The sequence below is a fragment of the Sturnus vulgaris genome, chromosome 2, assembly GCF_052056855.1.
Source record: "Sturnus vulgaris isolate bStuVul1 chromosome 2, bStuVul1.hap1, whole genome shotgun sequence".
NCBI classification, from domain to species: domain Eukaryota; kingdom Metazoa; phylum Chordata; class Aves; order Passeriformes; family Sturnidae; genus Sturnus; species Sturnus vulgaris.
The window spans coordinates 23284527-23311055 of record NC_142244.1 but is presented as its reverse complement, the minus strand read 5'-3'; positions in this window follow the sequence as shown (position 1 = coordinate 23311055).

Sequence of the window (26529 nt, the reverse complement as noted above, 5' to 3'; positions counted from 1 at the left end):
CTCAAGCCAGCGGTTCCTAGATGGACCAAACATCATCTTTCAGAGTTTGGAGAGAGCTGTGTTGGCCCCAGGGGTGTTTGGGAAATGGAGAAACAAACACCATCACCCATGTGACTAAAAACAAACCAGAAAATAAGTTTCAAAAATATTGAAAAATATGCTATAATAATAATAACACCAACAACAATAATAATAATAATGATAATAATGCTTTTCTCTACCACTTTTAAAAAAACCCAACAACATGAGGAACTACTTTTCTGGTTAGTCAAGGAATTCTCCTCTTTCAACAGCACAAATTGATCAGCCACTTTTTAATAATATTAATTCAAATGAGCAGAGACATTAGACAAAGATACAGCTGCTGGATGGGTACCAGAGGAGCTGGATGCTCTGAGCAAGCCCAACCACCTGCCCAGGGCATGCCCTGCTCCTTGATTTAACATGCCCACTCTGGCTTCATGGAGAAACCTTCCCACACTGACCTATTGCTAAGCAAAAGCTGTTTATCATTCCCAGGAAATCCAGCTCCCCTTTCCTGTAGTGTATAACTCACAGGCAACAGAAAGGGTGAGGACTCATTGCTTCACTCATAGCACAGAACAGTTTTGGGAACTGGGGTACTTCCAAGGGTCTCTGGACATGACCTGGGAGATAACTGGGCACCTCTCTCTTTTAGCCTAGAACTGGGCAATTAGCCTTGCTCAGCCAGCAAACCTGTGAGGATCTGGCTTTCCTATGCTGTATTGCCACACATAGGATCTGGCAAAAATACTGTATCTACTTAAGCGAGGCAAATGCAGAATGAAAAATGCATTTTGCCAAATGCCTAGGAGCTCTTGACTGGCTAAGTCCAACCATTTTTTGCATAGGGCCTAGCTGAAGTAAGAGATAAAGGACTGTGACAAAGAATAAAAAAGTGGCTACTGGTCAGATATAAGTAATTTAGCTCAGTATAAATGTACTTGGGTATCATCCTGGGGTCTTTATAACACAGAAGATCAGACTAGCTGGTCTAATGGTATCTTTTGGCCTTCATACCTATGAACTGATGCCCCATTTTTCAAACACTCACTTTCTCTCTCAAAAATTGGGTGCAGATTAGGTCTAAAATATAAGTGTCCCTTGTTGCCACTGCAGTTGTGCTGGGCTTGTTTGATAGTTGCACCCTTGCCCAGCTGCCTTGGGAGCTGTTTCTTCTACACTTGTCCCCATTTGGTTGCTTCTGTTTTTAAATTGCAGAGTGACAGACCCCAGAGAAATGCAAGCAGTTAATTTATTTCTTTCCAGCTGTAAACGTGCAAATACTTTTATCAGAGATTGTTTCTTAAAATGTCACAGACAATGGGGCATTTTTGCATGAGTCAAGCCAAAAACATAAAAATGTCTCCTGGACAATATTTTGTCTGCGACACTGGGACATGTTTGTGCAACTAGCTTCAGGACAATTAAAAAAAAAATAAAAAATCTAGCTCTTCCTCTGGTGGGTATCAAAGCATCCTCAGGAAGGAGTAGGATGAGCACAGGGACAAAGCTGCCAGGTTACACCTGGGAGGGGAGATGTCTTTGCCCGTTCCTCAAGCCCAGAAAAAAAAACACAGCAGGGGTTTTGTTTCTCGAAGCTGCAGCTCGGCGGCCGTGCCGGCGGGTCATATTTTACAGTCTGGGCCAGGGCAGGATGAAAAACAGAGATCCAGTTTCCCGATGGCCCTGGCTTTATGGCGAACCCCCGGCCAGCTCCTGGCCCGCAGCGCCGACGCCCTCCGGGATCGCGGGCACCTCGCTCCTTCTGCCCTTCGGGGCTTTTCCTGCCTCCGCCGCCCCTTTTCCCCGGGAGAAGCCCGCCTGTGCGCGGCGGCTCCCGGCTGCGGCTCCCCCCGCGCCGCCCTGCCCGGCATCCCTGCGCTGGCTACGAACTCGCCACACACACGCACGCACGCACTGCGGGCAGGCACAAAGCCTTTCAAAGCCGCCCTTTATATCCCCCCGCAGCTGCCCGCGCAGCTCCTGCTCCAGCGCTCGCCCAGCAAGGATGCTTATTCTTCGGCTCCCAAAGGCCCCCATTGCTGTCAATTAGTTACGGGACGCCACCGGGATTCAAGGCTGACAGCTCCGGCAAAGCAGGAGAAATTGACTCAGTGGGGAGCGAGGGGGCCTGCCCTCTTTCTTCCCCCCCCCCGCGTCTCTCTCCCCACAAGAAATACCTTTCTCAGCGAGGCTTTTTAAGCCGCCCCCCCAATCCCACCGCCCGCGCCTGCATGTAGGGGCATGCACGTAGAGGGATGCATGGCGCCGAGAGATGCCAAATGTGCTGTGAAAGGGACGCCGGGGATAGAGCCGACCTGCCCGCCGAGGGGGTCATCAATATCTCTGTGTGTTTCTTTCTCCTCCCGCCTCCATCCTGGTCTCCAGTTACAAATCCCCCGTCTCTCAGCTCCCCGGGATGAACGTAACATCTTATTTCTCCTCGACTTTCCCACCCAGGCTGGCTTTCTAGAAGGGGAAGGATGGGACAAGGTTAAAACACGACTCTGCAACAAGTGTGGATTTCACTTGGCAGCATTTTATCTGTCGCTTCTGCGGATTCTCGACGCATCTCCCTGTGTGTAACCTGGAGTGTAACCCAGCAAATTCAGAGAGAATGGGGGATAAAGCCAGGAGGGGGATGCTGACCCGGTGATTTCACGGCAAATGTCGGTGCTATGAGATTTAGGAAAGAAACAAAGGCTGTAATGGTTTGGGAGTGAGGGACCTCTTTAGCCAGACCGTGGAAATAAGATATATTTCAAGAGAAGGCATTCCCACGCTTTCAGCCTTGATATTTGGTATGGAAGAAAATCCAACCCAGGCATTGGCTTTGGTGATTTGAAATGGGATGTGTTTCATGTGAACTCCAGCTTTGGCTCCTGTCATAAATTCCAGTTAGAGATGGGGATCACTCACTCCTAACTCAATCTTTATGTTTGTATCTTTCCTAGACATTTGGATAATATGGAGGGTCTTACACCAGCTGTGGATTTGGCCCAGCCAAAACAGTCTCTATGGATCAAAGAGGGATAACAAAACAATATTTAGATAATTTTTTCCTTGTCTCTGCTACAGGCTGTTGGTGTGTCCCTTGTCAAGTCACTTCATCATGTGTCCACCCGAGCCATGAGCAGCTTCTCTTACTGTCCCATTACATCTCCTGCCTGGAGGCACAACTAAGTCAGGGTGACTGCATTTCACACGCCTTCTTGGGCTCAAACAATCCTTTCATGTGAAACATTTGAAGATAAGAGCAGCTCAGATTCAATTTCTTGGACCAAAATCTTCCCCTGAAGTTTGGATCCTTACTGGTCCCAGCCCAGAAAAAAAAGCAGTCTTTTGGTTTGGCTGCATCTGAAGGCTCCAGCTGAAGCCCACACGGCAGAATCTTGCACAAGCAGCTCATCTCAAGAGACTTCTACTTCCTGGAGAGATGAAATCTTTCAGAAACAGCGTAAGAAGAGATTTCAAATCCCTAGGAAAAAATCCTCTTCTCCCACCCACATCTTGGCATTGACATGGAACCATGGACCCTTGCCTAATTCAAAATCAGATTTAGACAACAAGCTCTGGGCTATTACAGTGGGAATGAGAAACCTTCACTCACAGTGGGAAAACCCATGGACATCCTTGAAGGCCATCAGAAGATGTTGGGAGGGTTGTGCGTTGCTTAAATTGGGTGTGCACTATTATTTTCGTGCTGTGGGGGTTGGAGAGGGAACAAGGCAGCAAAATAACTTGGTGTTGCAAAAGGCAGATGTGGTAAATAGTTCACAGGAGAGGCTGACAGCATTCCCAGGCCACTGGAGGAATAAGCTGTCCAAGGAATGGCTTCTAAATGAAACAGCCTCCATGCAGTTTCTACATCAGGACAAAGGATAGGTTTATTTTGGATGTGCTAGTAAAACTGCTGTCTGTGAGCCATAAGGTCATGCAGCTAAGGTCTGGCTGCTGTCTGGTGAGGAAGCATTCCTCTGGGCCTCCTCTGTCAGCATGCAAATGCAGGCCTTGTAAAAAGGAATAATATATTCCCCATTTCCCTACAGAGCAGTACTGCAATGAGTGAACTCACTACAAGGAGTTCAAACCTACTTGTACTGCAGCTGAAAGTGTTATTCACATAGGGAGTCCTCAGTAACAAAATGCTCTGTATCCTGAGCAAGGGATTGGTGATGGCTAAGGATTTGTCAGATGATGGCACATGAGAAATGCACTAATCGTGTCTTATATGGTTTCCTTGTGCACAGCAAGACAGAAGACATGTGTAATCATGATGACACCAGCTGGCTGCCTCATTGATTAACCATCAAAACATGAGAGAGTCCGAAAAAACAGACTGTCTGAAAAGATGAATTCTCTTTTCCATCCTTCTGGCATGATTCTGGTCCAGGTTACTGCTGATGGTATGTTACATCTTTTACAGCCAGCCTGAGAAGGCACTGGCTTCCATAGCTGTTAATCCAAAATTTGTGGCTTTTGTTTTGTTCATACAACCATGTACAATGATCGCACATTGCTCATTTAAAACAAACCGTGCTAGAAAGGAAAAGTTCAAGGGATTTGTGTTTGGTAGATGAGTGTTGAGCCATATTGACTTCTGAGCCATGGACCTCAACATGCCAAGCAAAAAGCAGTAAGGATGAGAAAGGCTGAGCTGGAAACACCAAGGGATGTCTCATAAATAATGGAAATGCATTAGCAGCACCGAGGTGGGAGGTGGGCGGGAGATGATGATGAAAGGGGGGATGGTGAAGAGTGGCCAACGAGGTGAGTGGATCTCACACAGTGCTTCCTGGGAGGCCACTTGGGTCATGGGCGTTCTCATCAGGCTGACAAAGAATGTCAGGGCCTGAAAAAGTTAAAGTACTCACTTTAATTAACATCTCTTCAATGCGTGAGATGAGAAGCTACCTCCCTTCTCCACATCTCATTTGCCATGCACCCTATAGAGCACCTCGTACCTGAGCTGCCGAAAACAGCCTCGGCTGTGTGGTGAGAAGTGCTTGTCACCCTAAGTGCATCACTGACAAAGTCAAGAGATTCAGCTCACCACCTCGGGGAGTGAGCAGGTAACAAACTGACAGGGTTTTCTACTGCAGTCAGTGTTGGGAAAGCAGCCAGGAAAAGGTGAAATCAATCTCTGGGATGAAATCCTTCCAGAAATGCTGGCTCTCTTCCATCTTACATGCTAATACTGAAAAATGAGTTTCTCAGGCAGGGATGAAAGGAAAAGACGTATCACACAGGACCCTTGGGACTGGGACGGGGGTTAGGAGGATTTGAGGCAAGAAAGAAGATCTTTCTTCTCCTTTACATTCCCATTAGCACTGAGCACCACACAGGAAGAAAAAGGTTTGATGTAACAACACCGAAGTGCTCTCCCTAGTTCTCCTGAAGAAGACACAGGCCTACAGGAAAGATCCTACCAGTCAGCACCCTGGGGGATGGAGAATTCCACTAGTCCTGCTTGGGCAGGTGAAAGAGACTTCTTCCACTTGCTGTAGTTTGCAGAATGGAAGACAGCACCAAGTCTGTAAATAAGTTAAATCTTCCTGAAAGATGAATTTTAATCCAGGTTTTGACAGAAAGTTTTGTGGTCTGCATTAGACTAGTCTGTTGTGGTGCTCTCTCCTGAGATACCCTATGGATTTATTTCCCAATCTCATCAGGTGGGCAGTAGGGTCCTGATTTGCCCTCAGCTTAAGACTTGTAGCTCTGATTAAAATACACAACTGTGAGAGATGAATCCTGTTTTTCAGAAATGCAGTTCAGTGGGAAAGGCTGCCCAGACAGCTCTGCTTGATCTAAAGCACTTGAGGAGTGGCCTCACCTGGCAGGGGATTCTGTGATGATGAACCAGAGTTAAAAGAGCAGGGTTCAGATCCTGCCATGCTATCGATGCTCTGGATGACCTTTTGCAAATTACTTGGCCAAGGCCAGTGTTTCATATTCCCCAGCTGTTGCACCCAGGGCTGTATACCCAACGGGCTGTAATCTTAACTGGTTATAACCCCAGGGAGTTGTGAGTGTGGTAGAGTAGCAGTCTCAACATCTCAGACTCTGCATGTTACAGACTGTGGCAGTCCTGCATCTGAGTGGAAATGCATGTGGGTACTGGAAATGCCATTCTGCATGAGCTCTGGGCGTATTAAACACAGCAGTGATATTGGGCTGCAGAGCTTACAAACAAACAAAAGCTCTCCTTTCCATTGCTAACACAAACATCTTTTTATTGCAAAATTGGCCAGGAAGATAGTTTTTGCACTTTGTGAGCTTGAGACTTCATTCAACACCTTTCCCACTTTTATGCTATACAACCACAAGAAGTTAAAATCTGAAAAATCAATGTTGCAAACCAACAATCTTTTTTTTTCTCTCTCTCCAGATACAGACTTTTGTGGCTTTTGATCCAAGAGATGAATCTGTTCCTCCAAGGCTGCTGGTACACAATGTGCTGACCAGTTTACCATCTCCCTCCCACCCTCCCACTAGTGAAGGTCAGCCTCAATTGCTCTGACCCACTCAGCATTCCATGACTTCCTCAGCAGCAAATACAGCAGAAGATTTAATTTCGTTCCTTTCACGCCTAAGGAGCAGCCCTTTATGGCCAAATGCATCTATTGGGTCTCCCCCAGACCTCTACTCCTCTGTCAGTCCGTGCATGGCTGTGTCTGCATCTTGAAGACATCAAGCTTCCTGGGCTGGCAGGCAGCCCTTCGCAGTGCTGGTGAGGGTTGCAGGAACAGGTGTGGATGCCAAAGGATATTTAATGCCACATGGCTTAATCTGGAAAGGTCTGAAGTCTGGACAACCCACCCCACTGTGTGCAATTTAAAAAGGCACGATCTCCCTGATTCTTCTAAGGAGTGATTTAATCTACAGGCACCTCAAGGGAGAGAGAGAGTCCTGATATCAAAGGGTTCTTTAATCGGGCAGAAAAGGGCATTTATGAGAACCAGCTGCCAGCAGTTGAAGCCAGACACATTCAGACTGAAAATCAAGGTGCACATTTTCAACTGTGAAACTAATTAATCTGTGGGGCACATTGTCTAGAAGGCCAGCAGTGGCTCAGTCACTGGCAGGTCTGAAATCAGGACCAGATATTTTTCTGGAAGAGATGATATCACCTAGCCAGGGACAGCAGGCTCAGGGAAGGAACTGTGCAGGGCCAAGCTGGAAAGTCACAGTCGCTGCCACTGATACCAGCCTTACAGCCCTTGCAGAAATGTGATTTTTATATACATATACACATGTATATGTGTAGCTTCACACGTATGGCCCCAGTTGGCATAGACCAGCAAGCCTCCAGCCAAAGGTCTGCTCTATACACTCTATTTATTTACCCATTTCAATCTTATAGACCTGCCTGGCCTGGGCTCAGGGACCAATGTCTCCACTGGGAGATTTGACTGGGCAATAGGACTGGGGGAAGGGGAGAGTGGCTGGGCTCCCACTCACCTGGTGGGAGGAATGCCTGCCATTGCCTGCCTTCCCCCCACAGCCCATGAGGATTCCTTTCTTTGGGCCAGTTCTGCCTCACAGCGCCTTGAGTGTTGCTTAGAGCCTCCATTGAGAATCAGTGGATTGGGCAAAATCCCATATTCATCCTTCTTTCCCCGGCCCCAGCCCTCCTTGGCTGAGCTGCAGCCCAGACATCACGAGAAAAAAAAAAACAACAAAAAACCAACCTAAAAACCACAGACATACATACACCACCCCCCCCCCCCCCCAAAAAAAAAAAAAGAAATAAACAAACCAAAACAGGAAAAAAAAGGAGAATATAAAAGACCTAATCCCAACTCTCCCTGCTGCCAGCAATGACAACAAACCCATGCCTGGGCCCTATGGCATCAGCAGAGGAACCTTACTTGTCTGGCTGCCTCCCTTGCTGCCAGCCCCCTTCCTGCCCAAGCCCCTGGTGTTGCTACATCTATGCTCCTCTTTCTCCTCCTCCACCTCCACCTCCTCCTCCTCCTTCTCCATTTTCTTCCTGGTTAACAAGTGTGCACTTTTATCACTATATTCCTTTGCTCCATTGTGCTTTTTGCCTTTCTTATGGCAGCAAGGGCTATTTGATTGGGGAAGGGCGATCATGGGTGCAATTTATCCTTGCACAGGTTGATGCCTCCCTGTGTTGGCAGTGGAACACAAGGAATGGCTGCAGCTTGTGCTTTAGGGCTGAACAACACAATGTTGATGGGCTGGGGAGAGGAGGAGGGGAGGGGGTGAGTCAAAAAGGCCTCCTGAATCGATGGGGAATAATATGAAAGGGAAACTCTGGCAGGCATAGGACGACCCAGATGGACAAAGTGCAGTGAGGCAGCTTAGTTAATGGGCTGCATTAAAATTAAACAGAGACAGTGTTCATTTTCCAAGCAGCACAGTGACCGCAGAAGGGCTTTGTGGCCCCTGTGGGAAGGTGGTGTGAAACAAAACCAGGGAAAACCTTTTCCTCCCTTGCTGCCCCATCCTCAGGAGGTATAAACTGGGGCAGCCCTGCTGTCCTCCCCCTGCCTGGGTTAACACAAGCCAGCTCCCAACATCCCTGCCACCAGCCTGCATTTCCATAAAAGGAATGATGATCTTGTCAATATTGCTGTAAATCTGAATTTTCTGTACACAGTCACAGCTCCCAGAGAGGTGACAGCTGCTTACCAGCTGGTCACCAGCACAAGGAAGGACCTGGGCAGTCTGCAAGACCAAGTCAGGCTTTAAAGAGGAGGATGATAATAAAATGCATGCCTCCCCACTCCCACCCCTGTCAGGAAGGGGATTTATACTCCTTCTTACAAAGGACTAAAAGTAGTCATTTAGGCTCTGCTTCAGCAAAGCACCTGCTTAATTGTTCAGTTACTTCACTGCAACTGGAGCAACTGGAGCACATGGTTAAGAACTTGCTTAGAGGCGCTGCTGGGTAGGAATAAACTTAATTATATGCTTAAACTTAAAGAGATGCTTAAGCACCTTGCTAAATCATGGCCTTGCACTTGAGGAAAGTGAAAGGGAAAGGCTGACAAAGCAGAACAGAAGAGCAGCTTTTGGAACAATGAACCATTTTACGTTCTCCATTCTAATGAAAATCCTTGTTACTTGGTAACTGAAGATGAAATGATCAGCCACTTAGAAAAAGCTATGTGGTAATGTATTACACAACCGAATACCTTTAAGTGGCAAGAAATATGTACATTTTCCTGCATCTTCCTTCCCATTTCTTCTTTATATTGACTAGGTTATGAAGCATATGTCTTTGTTCAGAAAGGCATAGTAATGTTTTCCATTCTGCATACCTCAAAACCATTAACCAAGATATCAGGGCTGATCAGGGCCCCTTGAGCAAATTTACAGCTCTTCATATAAAAACCAGGCCATTTAACCAAGTGCTGGACTGATAGCCCCAAACCCTCATGTGATGTTCTATAGGAAAACTCCCAGAATAGCCAGTGTTTGGCACTGCAGGCTGTAATTGCCCAGTTTCTTGTGGTGTTGCCACTAGGAAGGTGCCAGCAGAGAAGGCAGTAGCAATGCCCATAACCTGCCCTACCAGGTGTATCAGCACCAGGAAGGTGGGTCGAGCTCCCTCCTCTGTGCCTGGCTGAGCTGTTGTGACTGTCACCAAAAGGCATTAGTCAGGTTTCAGCTCTTCATGGGAATACTTGCTCCAAAGAGAGACTGCAAGACACAAATTGGACTTTTCTGAACTCTTCTTGAATTGCCATAGTTTGGACATGATTTAGGAGACATGTTGATTGCCCACGGTGATGAACTCACAGAAATTAACTATGCAGGAAACATAAATTACTGGGTATTTTTTACCTTTAAGAGAAGTAACTCAGCTCAGCTTCACAGTTCTGTATTTCAGAGGCAAATAATTCTCTACAAATAAGCAGAAAGAGATCCCAAATTTGCATAGCATGCAGGTTAATGGGATGAAAGCACAGAACTTTCCTCAAGCTTCCCACATATTTCAGGGAGGACTGTCATAGCGGCCCTTTCTGAAGACATCCATTTAATAAACAATACATTTTTGAGAAACGTTAATTACTTTGGAAAAGCAGTCCAGAAAAGAAGAAAGATGAGCTATAAACACTGTCCTCCCTCAGTTCATGGACCAAGGCTTTAGATCTACCTGTTTCACAGGCACATAATCCCCCTGAGTGATCTGATTTAACAGATGTGTTTAGATATCAAACAAATGTCACATCTAAATCAAAAGTATTAATAGCCCCAAAGAATGTTTTTGCACATGAATTAGCAAATATCTGCCTCTCCCTCTCTTAGGGTTGGATAGACCTGTGTAATGGGGATGAACACCAAACTATACTCATGTACCTGCAGCAACATACAGGCATGATGCAGCTGGACTGATATCACATTGAATCTCTGGAGCAACAGAGCTGCAGAAAATCTTCCATACGTGCTCAGTACTGTGTGAACCCACAAGCTGGGGATAAGTTATAATTGGCTGAGTGGATGATTTGGTGGAAGAAATGACATGGGATATGCCAGGAGGTGGAGGGACTCAAGAGGTGGCAGGAGACAATCAAAGCCAGACAGTAACAGCATGCTCATGGCTTTGGGACAGAAGGTTTACTCTGCTTTTAACCAATTCCACCTATAAAATACTGTAATACTGTAAAAAATACTAGCTGCATGCAACGTCTTATATTTGCTGCTCTTCATAGAATCGTAGAATCACAGAATGGTTTGAGTTGGAAGGGATTTTAAAGCTCCTTCAGTTCCACCACCCTGCCATGGGTAGGGATACCTTTCACTAGACCAGGATACTCCAAGCCCATCCAACCTGGCTTTGAATACCTCCAAATGAAGACCATGAGGATGGTGAAGGGTCTGGAGGGGAAACCTTTGAGCAGCGGCTGAGGTCACTATGTTTTTTCAGCCTGGAGGAGACTGAGGGGAGACCTCATAGCCACTACAACTTCCTCACGAGGGGAAGAGGAGGGACAGGTACAGATCTCTTCATTCTTGTGACCAGTGACAGGACTCAAGGAAACAAGATGCATGTCAGGGGATGTTTATGCTGGATATCAGGAAAAGGATTTTCATCCAGAGGGTGGTTGGACACTGGATTGGGCTCCCCAGGGAAGTGGTCACAGCATCAAACCTGACATAGGTCAAGAAGTGTTTGGACAGTGCTTTCAGGCACGTGGTGTGATTCTTGAGCAGGCCAGGAGTTGGACTTGATAATCCTTGTGGGTCCCTTCAAACTCAGCACATTCTATGGTTGTATGTGGCAAGATTTGCCTCCCACCCTTGGCTTCCTCAAGCTTAAACTTAGATACTCTTGGGAAGTTGGAAGCTAAAAGCTAAGGGAAGGAAGTTAAGGGTGTGGCAGTGCAAACAAACTCACTGATGGGGCTGAACAGGTATGCACCACTCCCTGGCATGGCTGCTGCTAAAAAGTCAGAGCAACAAATACCTGCAGCTGGAAGTCAGCATGCCACCTGTTGCTCTCTTTTCATTTTTGTGGGCTTCTTGTGTCTTTGTCCCTCCAGATCATACTGAAACAAAGTCCTCCTCTCCTCAGTACTTCAGGGCCCTCAAGTCTGCCCATGTCCCGGGCCCCCACTAGCCCTGCATCTGTCTCCATGCTCCCCAGCCCCCCCAATCCCTTGCCCATTGCCCACATCCTGAGCATAAAAGCCAGCCGGATTAATCCAGCACAGAGCACATTGTGTGTGAGTCATGACAGGCTCACTAAGGCATGCAGTGCTGATAAAAGGCAGCTCTGATGGGCTCTGTCAGGGATCCCGGAGAAACAGCGTGGAAAAAATCTGCTAACCCACATCCCAGCCTGGCAGCCGGGGCCTGGAGACAGCCAGGCACCGGAGGGAGCACGGGGAAGGGGTCCTGATCCAGGCTCAGCCTGTGGGGAAGCCCCTGGTCCCAGGCATCAGCTGGTGCTTCCTGGAGCTCTTGGGTCATCCAGGAGATAGTGGGGGCAGAAGAGGGCTGCTGCAAGCCCCCAGGATCTGAGGCTGGAACCTGGGATAACCTCCTTCTCACCAGTTGGACAGGGTATTTCAAGCATTTATGAAGCCATATAAAGGGAAATCTGCCTGATCCTTCTGTGCATCTTACTGCCTGAAATTTCCTTCTGGATAATTTTCTCAGTTCCATTTCCCACGGCTGTGGACCGCAAGGTAGCCTTTTTTCCCAATTTTTTGGGGAAAAAATTTTTGCTCCCAGACGACTAGAAGGAGAGACCATGGCCCAGCAATAGCCAATAGCCTCTGGTGTGCTGCAAAACTGCCTCATAAACCACCAGGAACCTGTGGTGTGTGAAATCCTGGTACAAGCAGGTGTGTAGCTCACTGTAACACTGTCCCAAAAGGTTAACAACTGTGTTTGCTGCAAAAAGGGTTCAGCCCCAAGCCCCAGGCGATTCAACAGCTTGCCTGACCACAGAACTGGAGATAATAGGGACCACAGCGTCAGGGATATTGTGGAGAAATCAGGATAACATTTATGTGCACCACTGAGCTGGGAGGAGTTGCAGCCATGGGGTCTGTGTGGAGGGGAAAGCAGCAGCAGCAGATTTCAAAACAATCTAGTTAAATTGGAGAATTGGTCTCAAATCAGCAGGATGGAAATCACACAAGAGTAAGCACAAAATACCACAGAGAGGTGTTGGAACTCAGATGCAAAATGGAGACTAATTGGATAAAGAGCACTGCTGCAGGAAAGGCTCCCAGGATTACAGACAAAAAATTAGTCAACATTGTCATGCTGTTTCAAAACAGGCAAGTCTCTTGATGGGACCCATTAATGAGAGATTCACAGGGCGGGCATAGGAGAAAATGACTCTGCTGCAGTTGCTCCTGAGAATGTTGGGCACGGCACTCTCCAAAATGGGTAAACAAACTGGGGAGCCCTCTAAAGTGCAGGAGCAAGTTCCACAAAAACTTTGGAAAGCACAGTCTATGAGGGCAGATTGAAAGAATTGGGTTTGTTTAGTCTGGAGAAAACTAAAAGGGAGCATTAATAGCCCTTCAATACACAAGGGCTTCTCCTAAAGACTGCAGAATCCAAGGAAGGAGCATGAGGAGAACTTGGGGTTGGTTTGCAGCAAAGATTTAGGCCAACAGAGAAATAACAGGGAAACTTTGGAGCTGATGAGGGACACTGCAGATTCTCATTCATGGGTGCAATGTAAGTGGAGCTGGAGATACACTTGTCAGGAGGTGTTCAGGTACAGCAAATCTTGCTTCAGAAGATGACCATAACCAAGTACTTCTTCCCTGTCCTACTCCCCACGTGAACCTGCAACTTTAATTACAGCCACTTTCTGACCTCCAGCAAGGCAAGGGAGTAGGATTACTCCAAGGAGAAATCTATAAAGTGATCATCCATGTCCCTTGCCTCCCCACTCCATTTGCCATGTGTGTACCAAATAATGATACTCATCCCAAAGACTTTACTATCTAAATAGATAGGACAGAGGAAAACTACTGCTCAGTAAGAAATGTGGGGGCTACAGAGGAGTGTATGAACAACAGCTGAGAGAAAGGGACCTGTTTAACCTGGAGGAAAAGGTAATCCTGGATATGGGGAATCTACTTGCAATATTCAATTAGCTAAAGGAAGTTAAGGAGAAGACAAAGCCTGGCTGCTCTTGGAGGAGGCCAGTGAGAGAACAAGAAACAATAGGCACAGGTTGCAATTAGAGAAATATTCATGGAAGTTATGGGAAAAAAAATTCTTGTCCAGAAGGACAGGTTTCAGGCGTGATTGTGAAATCCCTACCCTTGGAGATCTTCAAAATGGAACTGGACAGAGTCCTGGACAACAGAACCTAAACAACACAACCTGTTGAAAACAGTCTTGCTGGGAGTGGGGGCCAGAGTTGGAGCCTGCCAAGGTCTTGTCTCACCAGAGGTGTTCAGTGACAGGTATACTGTACCACAGAAGCTACCGATACACTGAACCCCACCACTGATGCTTCGTACAGGATCCTCTCTGCCTCACTGGACTCTCTTCATACAGGCATTTCTGCTCCTTTGCTCTGTGACCCTTTCTTTGGTCTTTGTGTTCTGCAAAGCTGAATCCCCACAGTTCGCATCAGGCCCCAACCCAATGTAAAGCCCGATGTAATAAGAACATTTCTTGACCATGATTCACAACAATAGCTACCACCCAAGTTCTTGGCTCGTTGTGTAGCCCAATATCTAATGGTGTTCAGTTCAACCCAATATTATCTTCATCTCCACCCCCTCCTACTCCAGTTGCAGAGTCTGGCCAGCACTGAGCCCATGCTGTTCCTGTTCGCAAACCTTAAGCACCCTGGCTGCTGCTTGGAATGAAGAGGGACCACTTGGAGATGAACTTTTAGCACTGCAAGCTCTAGGGAAGGCTGAAGTCTTTGCTTGTCTGTCACTGATTTATTGATGCTTCTCTAATTGTGGAATGTCAACCATACATGGAGATCTGCAGAAAGAAAGGACTTGGATTGAAGGAAAGAGAGGTCATTGCAGGCAAATCAGACGCAGGCACCAAGAAATTGTTTTGTTTTGTTTTGTTTTCTGTGCTGCTGCAATGAATGTAATAAATGTGCATCTGCTGAGCTGTTTCTACTGACAGTGTTTTTCCTTGTTTCAGATTTGGCCTTAACTCTTCTTAGTAATCCTGATTTGCAATGATCTGCCCAGCAAGAGTATGTGTGCATATGTATGAGAGAGGGAGAGGCAGTGTTCATTCCCAAAGCAGACATTTTGTTCAACATCTGCCAGCCATTTTTTGGATGGAAGTACTTTTTTCCTTCATTCTTTTGGGTCACAGGGTAAGCACGAATTTGAAAATGATCCATAGAAGTAAGATTTAATGGGCCTGTTGACATAGTAATACACCAAAAAGACAACAACAAAAAAATCACAGAAACTTTCTCTAGACCTTCTTCTCTACAAACGTGTGTTCTTTTTTTATTGAAAGCTAATCTATAGCAAACACTAGAGAACAACATTTGTTCATTTTAGAGACTGCAATCTGTAACAGTTCTTTATGTACCACTCTAACACACATCTTTTGTGCCTTCTTCTCTTCCCTCTCTTGAGATGAAGCAGAGCTCTGGTTCAGCAGCTGGCATCTGTCACTGATTACAGCAACTTAAGGTTTTACCTCTGAGGAGCAGACGGGGAGCATGCTGGGGTCCCTGTGTGTAACTGCACACAATTCTGCTCTGGCACTTCACATGCTGTCACTCCTCCCTTCCAGATTTACTCTTCCAGACCTCCTCAAATCAGCCCTCTCCTCCATTAGCCCTCTTCATATATCATGCCCACAAGACAGATCCTGTTGATCTGTCCCATCCCAGTACCAGAGCTGAACAGCTCTGACTCGATGGCACACCAGAGAAAATGCAGTTTGCTTTATACTTTGGGTTAGTCAGATTAATCCAGCACTTTGAATCTAGCCTGCTGTGGCATGGCCAAATGCAGCATCCATATTAGGCTCTACAGCAGACAGGCTGTCGTTGGATTGAGGTTTCTGAGTCACGCTACTGAAGCCACACTTGTGGCGAAGCATTTTATTAATAACTTTTGTTGCAGAACTTTATCCCAATAGTCCAAAAATGGTACTACTCATAATTGCACTTAGATCTTGAGCATGGGGTTATTTTGTCATTTATTTATGTCAAGTGGGTTTGGGTTGCCTTTTTTTTTGCTATTTTTAACTTTCTTCACTGTAAGCTAAAGGCTTGCTCCTGCCCTGCTTCAGTCGCTGTAATACAACTCTGTTTACTGAAGCAGGTTTTTCCCAGTTGTGCAGACCTGAGGGTTAATTCTAGTTCTGGTCTAGGACAAGTTGGCTAACAGAAGCCAGATAAGGTGGAAACAGCAGGTCACAGACACAGCTGACCAGAGCAGAGGCTCTACAGAACTCAAGACACATTGGTTTGACTATGGCTGGTCCTGAGGAGGCTCTAAGAAACAGCTTCTTGCAGCACAGCAGCAGCAGGCTGTGGGTGGCAAAGTCTGTATAACACCTTCCTGCACTAAACTTGGACCTAGTCTCTGGAAGTCTCTCACATTCCCCTGGCAACGGAATCACTTTCCAAAACAAAATGAACTCAAACAGAACCATTTCCTATGAATGAAGTCAGGATGGAACATAAAACCCAGGCAGAGAAACATAGATGTGTGACATATTTGAAGCAGCAGAGAGAATGATTTCATCCAGCATCAAGCTGACTGGTAAAGAAAGTCAGCCGCCCCGAGGAGAAAGCCATTAACACACAAACACATTTTATGCTGGCCAAGGTGAGAAAGGAAGGGCTGTAGGTACTGAGGTGACAGCTACTTTAGGATCAAAGGAGAAGGCTGGGAGGAAACTGTAAAACTAACTTCAGATCTCTGTGGCGGAGGCTGTGTGAACAGATGGGGAAACTTAATTAAATGTGGCAAACAATGACTATATTTTCTGGGAAAGGAGCAGCAATGATTTCACTTCCAAGACACTACATCTGAGCAACCATTACCCAAAGCTGGCTTCAACTAGGACTTCACTGCCAGTATGGAAATGCAGATCTAACCTTGACTTTGAAGGGTAAGAAAAGTAACTAAGTGAGGAGACTTCAGTTTCCCAGTGGTCCTCAGGATTTCTTCCCTTTCTTGTGGAGTAGCTGGAATGGATAATTGCTGGGCATGGCAGCAGATATGGCTGCCTTATTCATTACAATAATTTCTGACAAGGCCTAAAAAAAGAGAAAGAAAGAAGATGGCACCAGAGCTGAGGTTTGTGGCCCAGAACTTCTGCCAGGTGAAATTCTGTAGGTGGTACAGCTCAGGGAGAAAACGAACATCAACAGCAGAGGGCAGCCTACAGGTCACCAGGTGTGGGCCTCATCATTGTGACAAGTGTCCTGCAAACCATCGAGCCAGGAAGCAACTAGCAGACTTAAGGGGATTTTTTGCACCCAGCTAGATGCTGAGCTAAGAAGGCAGCAAGACAGGTTGTGCCCAAGCAAAGCTGTACACCAGTGCAGAGAAAGGAATATAACTACAAGAAAATAACAGATTGACTAGAATGCCACTGTTGACCTTGAGCATAAAGAAGACATCTATACAGAGTGATTCTAGGCTGATTTACTAAGAATTAATATAAAAGCATAGCAAAAGCCAGGGAAGTTAAAATCAAGAGGTCTTTGGGGGAAAAAAAAGAGATGCATTCAATTTTAATTAATTACAGGAAAAATTCTGGATTTAGTAATGAAAAAAGCCATTTGTAAGAAACTGGAATGTAATGGGATGAGTAGCAATCAATATTAGCTTCATAGTCTGGTCTTGAAAAACCCGTCTAATTTCCTTTTAAAACAAGCAGACAGACCTCACAGGCCAGTAAGGAGAAGCAGATGTCAGTATCTTGACTCGAGTGGGTCCTTTGACACTGTCTTGCATGAATTCCCATAAACCAGGAAGGAATGTGTGGTCTATCTACTGCAGAGCAGACACAGCTCTGGTACTCAAGAGGCTGTGAGCAAGACTTCACTCTCCACAGATAGTAACCTATTGACCAGAGGTGTACAGGTCTCTGTCTGCAACTGCAGTCTGTTGGTGACTTGGACTGTGGACTAGAGGAAAGATGATTGAATTTGCAGAATGCCCAAAGCTGGAAGGATTTGCAGATACATCAAAGATAGGATTAGAATTTTTTTAAAAAGCAAACAACAGCCTGACAAATTCAAGAAACCATTAGGGAAAAGAAGGAAAGGATGTAGTAGGAATCCATGTGAGAGTCCAAACTGAGGAATAACGGACTGCACAAATATGGACATGGAACTACTGGAGCTAAGGTTTAGGGTTTAAGGTTAGGGTTAGGGTTTACTGCAGATTAAAAGCCAAAGTGTTTGTCATCAGTGCCATACTCTTGGAAAAAGAAAAGAAAAAAAAATAAAGCAGACTACATAAATACAATCCAGACAAAACCAAGAAGAATCATCAGAGTCTAGAGAATATGATCTGGGAGGAAAATTTGAAATTCTTCATAAAGCCTAGCCTTAAGAAAACAAGAACTGTAATAAGCACAGTAAGTCTTGTAATTTCATGAAGGATTGCAACAAGGGGAGAAAGACACCAGTTGCTTCTACCTGCCCAAAACAGAGAGGTTCAGAAATAATAACAGGCTTAAACTTCAGCAAGAAAGATTCAAACTTGATGTCACAAAAAAGTTTGAGCAATAGATGGAGGCAATACATAAAGTGTCCAGACATGAAGCCTCCCTAAGGGGAGAGCTTCAAGAACATTGGGTAGCTGTCAGGAATGACAGCAGTGTCCTGCCTCAGGGGTTTGGAGAGGGTCCAGAGATTTGGGTTTAGGCTGCATGTCTCCTGGGGGAGCTGAGGGGGAGGAGTGGAAAGGGGCCCACTGTACATTAGCAGTATTCACCTGGACAGGAAGGGAGGAATAATAGGATGCTTCTCCTTCCTCCTTATTCAGGCTGGTCCCCAAAACTTCCTTTTCCCTCTGCAGAGGGCCTGTTTCCACTTACTCCCCTTGCAGTCCCTCATCTGCAGCAGGTGTCACTGAGATTTCTGCACTTCTCCAGCTGCTGCTGAATGCCTGAGGATCAGGAGGAACCCATCCAGACCAACCTTGCCCAAGGAAGGTGAAGGATGCAAGGCTAGATGGGAAAACACTGAAAGGCCTGGAGATAGGGCTTGCTGCTCTCAGTGTCACTGGAGAGATGGGGTGAGGAAGCTGCTGTAGAAGGAAGCTGCCTGCAGCCAGCATCACCCATGGTGACAGGAATGGAGGGATAGGCCTGCAGGAGGTGAGACACCAGTGATTTACCTTCATGATCCCTGTCACGACCAGTGCCTGTCATCTCTGGAACTAAGCAAAGAGAATGATTGCAGGTCTGGCACCCAAGCACTGCCCGTGCTGCTTGTGCCTTAGGCATGTTACACATCCCAGTGCGAGGGGCTTTACCCCAATAGCCAGGACAGCAGACGTCAAAGCCAACCTGCACCTTGAGCCTGATCTCAGCAAGGTTCCTACCCTGGCTGCAGGGCAGCAGTGTCAACAGAGGATGATGGTTTGGGACATTTGAATTGTGTTTCTGTTATTTAGGATAAGAATTTAATTGTTTCCCATTGACATGATGGTATAGACTCAGCTTTTCAGCTGGTAAGTGCCAGCAGAATCACTTGGAACTGCATGTGTATGCTATACACTAGGACCTACAGCATGCACTTAAAAACCCCAACTCCAACAGTGAATGAAAAGCTAGTCCGTTAAATAGTCAGCTTTCATAATGACTCTGATGATCAATAGAAACTTGGAATAAGATTTTCAGCTTGTGTAAACTGGCTGATTTAGATTTTAATGAAAGTAACAGTGCCAGCACATCAACAAAGCAACCTGTCCCTATGAGCTCACAAAATCCAATCTAAATCATTTACTTTCAAAGAAAGATTTGTTGTAAATGTTTTCCCGGCCTTCTGAGTGTTCACAGATTATTTGTTCAATGGCAGTTTCATGTGCATTGATAATTATTGCTAATAATAATTTTGCATTGCACTAGCAATTCATCAGAAATGCACTTGTTAGTACATTAGCCTTCTCTTTCCTTGTGTATTTTTACTGGCAAAACCCATCTCTGAGTATTTATTTTCATTGAGCTCAACATTGGTAATAGACAGAGAAGGACCAGAAGCTGCCCTAAAAGCTGCTATGTGTAGCATACTGTATTCCTAAGAGTCAAGTCCTCTCCTAATGTCAATCAGCATTAAAAATAGAGGGAGGCACAATGTTATCATAGATGTAGGAGCCTCATCAAATATTCATTGTCTCACACTCCTGCCTTCCATGCCATGTCCAGAGCACACGGCATAGCTCCTCCTGTTTCACCCTTGGCACCAGCATTGTACACTTTGCTACAACGTGGTTCCTGAGCCTGGACACCTGTTGAGTCCCCATCCACTCAGCGAGGATGCTCTCCCTGTGTGCCACGGCAAACAAGCACCTTCAGCCAAACCCCAGTGCAGCCAGGGAGAAGTGAAAAATGCTTTCTTGTGGCAGAAGCAGCCCCATTGTCAGAAATGAGAAGAATAATTTCCTGGTTACAGTAGCCTGCAGATACACTGATCCAAATTCAACCCTCAAATAAAACAATGGGAGTGATATATAGGCTATTCTGTTTCTGTGACTGAGTACTTGAGAGCAGGAATGCAGCTCCCAGAGGCACGACACAAGGACTTGAAGAGGTTGGCTGTTATTTTCTTCCACTTAAAACTGGAAGAGGTGAATAGATGGTGAAAGTGTGGAGGAGATTGATGGCTTTGGAAACTGCAAGACTGTCTTGCTATGTGGGACAGCTCTGGCACAGAGAGTCAGCTTCAAGCCTGACCTTGCCCTCCCTGACCTGTCAGTAACCTCAACCCTGACCTTGGAAGGACCATCTTTCTGCCTGGGGAAGAACAGTTTGGGGAATAGTGGGAAAATGTTAATGGTGACCACACCAAGATTATTTTATTTTCCAGGAGAAGACAGGCTGTGAGGCATGCAGAAGCTTGATGTCTTTCTCATGCTTTGGTATTCAAGGTGCAGGAACCTTGTGGTGCTCTCATGACATTAGCTCCAAATGTGGTCTATCTCATTACACTTCTGCATGGAGTGCCTTCCTGTCTGCTCTGCTGAATCCCCATCTTCATTGCATTTAAGATGCCTTCACAGCAGTCAGACCACATCCCTGATTGAATTGAGTCTCTCCTTCAAAAGTCATCAAGATTCAAACTAGGCTCTTTCCAGACCCAAATATTTCAGCAGCATGAACCCCAAACCTATCTTGTGGCTCTCTGCTTCCCCCTGCAAGATCACCCCCTTCCCTTGGAGCTGCCTTCCCGCTGCTTTCCCTTTCTCATAACCAGCCATCCTTCGCTATGCTGTTTATAAAACACTCAGTACACACGGCAACCGAGGGGGAGGGACCGAGGGGCTGGTGAAAGCCACTCAGATTTCACATTTATTTAACAGCCGTGGCTGTGCTTGTTTGATTTATCTTCACACATACGTTTGACAGATATGGTCTCATAAAAACTCCACAGAGTAAAAACAGCAGAAAGGCCTGCAGCCATACTGCGTCAGCATTCCGTCTGGCTCCAGCTCCAGAGCTAAGCATGGATCAAGCTCACTGCAGCTGGCAGCACCCCTCACTTGGGAAACTTTTGAGTTTGCAATGCCTGAAATGCACAGTGCTTAAGTGTAGCTGGTCTTGAGTTTCCCAGGTGTCTGGACAAAAAAATGAAAAAGGTCATGATTTTCTCTTACCTTGAAACATCCTGCTGCACTTCACATAAATTGCTTTGTTCAAATGAATTTACATTTAAAGTGGCTAATCTCATCCTTTCCCCAAATCCTGTGGGATATAGCAACATTCGGAGTATCTTGAGAAAGTTATGGTTTTTATAGCACTTCCAAAAACACCTCTCCCAAATTGCAGCAGTTAAGGAGTAAGCTTGCTTCATCCTTTCCTTGTGAGGGCCTTATAAGTTTGGTCTATCTGTATTACTCCCAACATTCCCTTAAAAAATGAGGTCTTATTAATGAGTCAGATTCATACTGTTGTGGTTCTGACAAATACATTTTCACTGGAGTGGAATTGTAAAATTTGTGCACAAAGCAGCTACTATATAGTTTGCGATATAGACTCCACAAAAGCACAACCCACTTCAACATATACATATTTCACAGAGTTTTTTTAAAAGGGGAGCACACCTGAAACTCTCATTCCCAGCATCAAGAGAGGCAAAGTGAAATAGCTGTAAATAAAGTCCCTGGTGTGTTAGCGTTGCTCAAAGCTAGGAGTCCAGCTGCATTCAGGTGGCGTTTTATTACACGTATAAATAACAGCCCCGACACGTCTGGGAGCTGGCAGTCCGGTCTGGAAGAAGGAGCTCAGTGCCGAGAGTGAAAGGCCCTGTGTTCCAACCTGCTGCTGTGGTGGCCACGCCGTTTCTTTATACGTTATTCACACATATGAAATACAGTTCTTAATGCTTGTCATACAGAGATAAGACAGATCTTGCTCTGTTAACAAAAGCAAATGTGAAAGCCCCTGTATTGGGCCCGCAATTATCTTGGCTGGTTAAAACCACTGGATAAGATTAGTGGGAGAAGTTTGTGACTGTGTCACTGTGGGCAGATATTTGTGGTTCCCTCTCATTAGAAATGATTTTTCTCAGCTATAGAAATGTCACTTTTTCTGGTTTAGGTAAATAACTAAGGAGTATGCAACAAAGGTTTGGAAACCTCTGCTTTCCTGACTATGGATAACCTGTTTTGGTTTATGGCTATCCCCTGTATTGCTGATCTCCTAGCTGTGATCCTCTTGGTGCCATATTGACCCAGTTTTCATGGTCACACTGAGCAGGGTAAACACCCCTCCCCCGCACCCCACTCCATACATGCAGTTCAGTGCCTGGTAGAGAGTTATTTTTCAAAGGAGAGGATTTTCAGGCAGTGGTTCCCTTTCTCCTTTGGGACAGTTTTTCCCAGCTATGGAAAGGCCGTCTTTTCTGTTTTAGGCAAACCCTAAGAAATTGCAGACACACTGCCTTCAGAACACACTCATCAGCTCTCCTGTTTTCCAACAGCACTAGTCAAGGATCAGATACTGCTCATTATGGCCTGAGTTTTCTCTCCCTCTTAATCTGTTGCTGGTGTAATTCACGTTCATTACTAACTTCAGGGAATCCAGCCCCAGGGCCAACTTCAGACTTCTTTCTGGAGTCGGAACCATTTGAAGATAGATCACTTGTGGACAATGTGTTAATTATAGTGCCTGCTGTTGTATACATTGTTACACTGAAATGCCACACACCTTGGGCTTGGTCTTTGTCTGCGCTTGGACACTCAGACCTTATCACAGAACCATAGAAATGTTAAGGTTAGAAAAGATCTCTAAGATCATGGAGTGCAACCATTAACCCAGCACCACCATGTTCACTACTAAACCATGACTCCAAGTGCCACATCCATAGGAATTTTGAACACTTCCAGGGATGGTAACTCTGCCCCTTCCCTGCGCAGCCCATTCCAGGGCTAGACAGCCCTTTCAGTGAAGATATTTTTCCTCATATCCAATCTAAACCTCTCCTGGTGACTTCCTCTTGTTCTGTTACTTGTCACCTGGGAGAGGAGCCTGACCTTCACCTGGCTACAGCCTCCTTTCTGGTAGTTGTAAAGAGTCTGGGCCTCCTTTTCTCCAGGCTAAATACCCCCGGGTCGTTCAACTGCTCTTCATAAGAATTGTGCTCCAGACCCCTGTGACAAACCGAGGGAAGGCCCATGGTCTGACATGATTCCTTGCAGACACAGGCCAGCCTTAGCCAGAGGCAGGGCAAGACAAACTGCCTCAGAAGGCTGCAGGCAACATGGAAAGGCAGGTCCCTGGATCGCACAGAATTAAATACCCACATATGAGACTCAGGTATCTCAAGAAGGGGGACCATATCTCCTGCATATAAATGAAGAAAATGAGGGCACCCTCGCACTGATGGCATAGCCATCAATATGCAGCATTTCTATCCTTTCTTTTTAATCGTGTGTAGCTACAGAACCACAGTAGTCAAGGAATTCAGCTGCTGGTTCACTATGCAGGACTTGGGAGCTGGAGGGCGAAAGTGATGCATGGAAATTAAATTAATTTTAAACCGCAGGCAAGAGAAGAGACTTGCTAGCAGTTACTTAAGAGAAGCTGCTGACTGTTTAAATACCATTAAGAAGATTAATGTCAGCCCACAGAACCACTGAAAAATTAGGGCTGAAAGAGACCTTGAAAGGTCAGACCAGTCCATTCCACTAACCCAAGCAGGATCACCTAAACCTTGGACATCCCTGACAGATGTTGCTTAACTTGATCTTAAAGCTCTCCACTCCCTAGGCAGTCTATTCTTTATTATCCTTGTCATTAGAAAGTTTTTCCTAACATCTAAATTAAGCCTTTCCTGCTGTGACTTAAGCCTTTTTCCTTTTCTTTTTTTTTTCCTCTCCTCTCCTCCATCAGACAAGGAGCAATGATTATGCCTTTTTATGTGTTTAAAGACTTCAGTTCTCTTCTCCTTTGGGTTAGACAATTTCAGTTCTTTCAAGCTTCCCTGGTAGGTAATGGTTTTCTCCATTTCCGCTTGTTCTCCCTGGATCCTGGGCTGGATCCAATTACACCACATCTTCCCTTAACTTATTTTCCATCACCTCAGCACCATGACATAGCTAAACTTGCATTCAGCTTTTGATCCTTTTTCTGGAGAATTGTGACTTAACCCATCACTCCCTCCTCTGTACTCTGGGAGTTCATATTGTTGCTCAAGTGTATGGCCTTCCACTTCTCCTTATTCAACTGCCTCCTGTTTCTTCCAGACCATTTCCCCAGTTTGCCTAGACAGTTTTAAATTCTAATCCTGCCCAACACTACATCTACAGTTTTATTTAATGCACAGAATGGATGTCCTCTATAACAAGACATAACAAAAAAATTAAGCCAAACTGAATCAGATGTAGGGTGAAACCCTACTCAAAGCCAGCTTTAACCTGGACAAGAAGGTGCTGGCAGTGGTACCCTGGGTGAGGTTTTTCAAGAAGGTTTGTACCAAGTGACCTCAGCCACTCCTCATAAGGCTTCCCCTCCAGACGCATCACCATCCTCCTTTGAAAGTGTCAAGGCCAGACTGGATAGGGCTTGGAGCAACCTGATCTAGCGGAAGGTGTCCCTGTCCATGGCAGAGGGTTGGAAAGCGATGTTCTTTAAGGTCTTTTCCAACCCAAGCCATTCTGTGATTCTACTGAAGCACGTTTCCCCAGCTGGTTTCAAACAGCAAACACCAAACTACTCTGACAGCCACATAATGTTACTGCAATCAGCCTCTCTCCTCCACGTCAAATCTCCTTTTTGTGTTGCTGTGTCTCTGTCCCAGATGGCTTTGACTCATACGCGCTCACCTTCCCCCTCACCCTCCCCACTGCCGTCACCTGTGCCAGTGGGCCTTCCTCGGCTTGGGGAAGTGCCAAGGGCAGGACAACATTAAATAAAGAGGACGGTAAAGTCTGTGTTATTTTTGAGGTAGATTTGTGTTCTTTTTGAGGTAAATCTCGGGTATTTTTGAGTAGCTCTATTTCGCCGCCTCGGCTCCGGGAGACGCGGCCCGCGGCTGTCCCCTGGCGGACAGGAGGTGAAGCAGGACCAGGTGTCACTCGGGCACAGAGGACAGGTTTTAGGGATACTGTCCCTTGGCCACTGCCACCACTGTCGTTGAGAGGAATGATGGGAACGGGGGTTATCCCATCAGCATGCTAGATCAGGGATAGACAGGGAAGGTCAGGCTGTCCCTTAGAACAAACTCCCCCCTGCCCCCCCCCCACTTTTCCTATCTGTTCTGCAAGTGAGGGCATTTCATCACCCCTGTCATGGTCACAAAGTAGAGAAAGGCAGTGAAACAAGCCCATGTGACCCCACAACAGATATGCAAGAGACGGAACCAAGAACTACCTTTGCTCCACAGGTGAAGTCAAGTCCACCTCAATACCATACAGACACCTTCTATCCCTGCTGCTACACCCAGGCTCTGAGCAACATTTTGGCCTTACACATCACTCAAAGCAGGCTGATCTCAGCTCATTTCTGGCTCTCTCTAAACTACCTCACTCAGCAAGCGTCCCAGAGTGCCTCCTCATGCCCCTGGCCCCACACTGTGCCCATCCTGCCAGCAAGTGCACCTGTGGCTTGGCTGCCATTCCCTGCAGCCTGTACGGAGCCCACCTGCCTGATAAGGATGTGCCTCCCAGCAGCACCAGCGATTGGCACATACAGGAGGGGACTGGGGCAGGCATGCTGCACCCCCTCCTAATTGACTGAAGGAAGAGGAACACTTGAACTTGCTCCAAAAGGAAGCTCAAGCTCCAGCTTCCCCACATTCATTTAATTGCAGAGCTTGCCCAAACCTGCAAGTAGGCATCAGCTTGCAGACAGGCAGCTGGGAGGAAGCAGAGTCAGGCCAGTGCAAGACAGCTGGAGGTATTGACCCTTCTGGCAGTTTGGATGCAGACCCTGGGCTCAGCTCAAACATGTCTTTCTTCCCTTCTCCCCTATCTAAAACTGGCCCTTCCCAGCCGTTATTTTCTTCAGCATGACTCATTCCAGCTACAAGTCCATTCAACACTGTCTATGCAGGCCCTGCAAAACTTGCCAAGGCAAATGCCATCAGGCCCTACATCCCTTCCAAACAGGCAATTCCCGGGGAATAAATAAAGATACTGGCCAATATATCATTTTTTGTTTTAAACACACACACAAAAAATCTATGGAATATTGCAATAGTCCAGTTTATTCCAAGGCAAAGGCTTAAGGCCAAGACAATGAGCAAGAATCTCTCAAGAACAACTCCTCCCTTCAGATGATGACAGCATTGAGAGGTACTTCTGTGAGATGCACAGAAAGCTCCGGTGTTAAAGCATGAAAGTGAACAGAAAAAAAAAATCAAAACAAGCTTCCCAA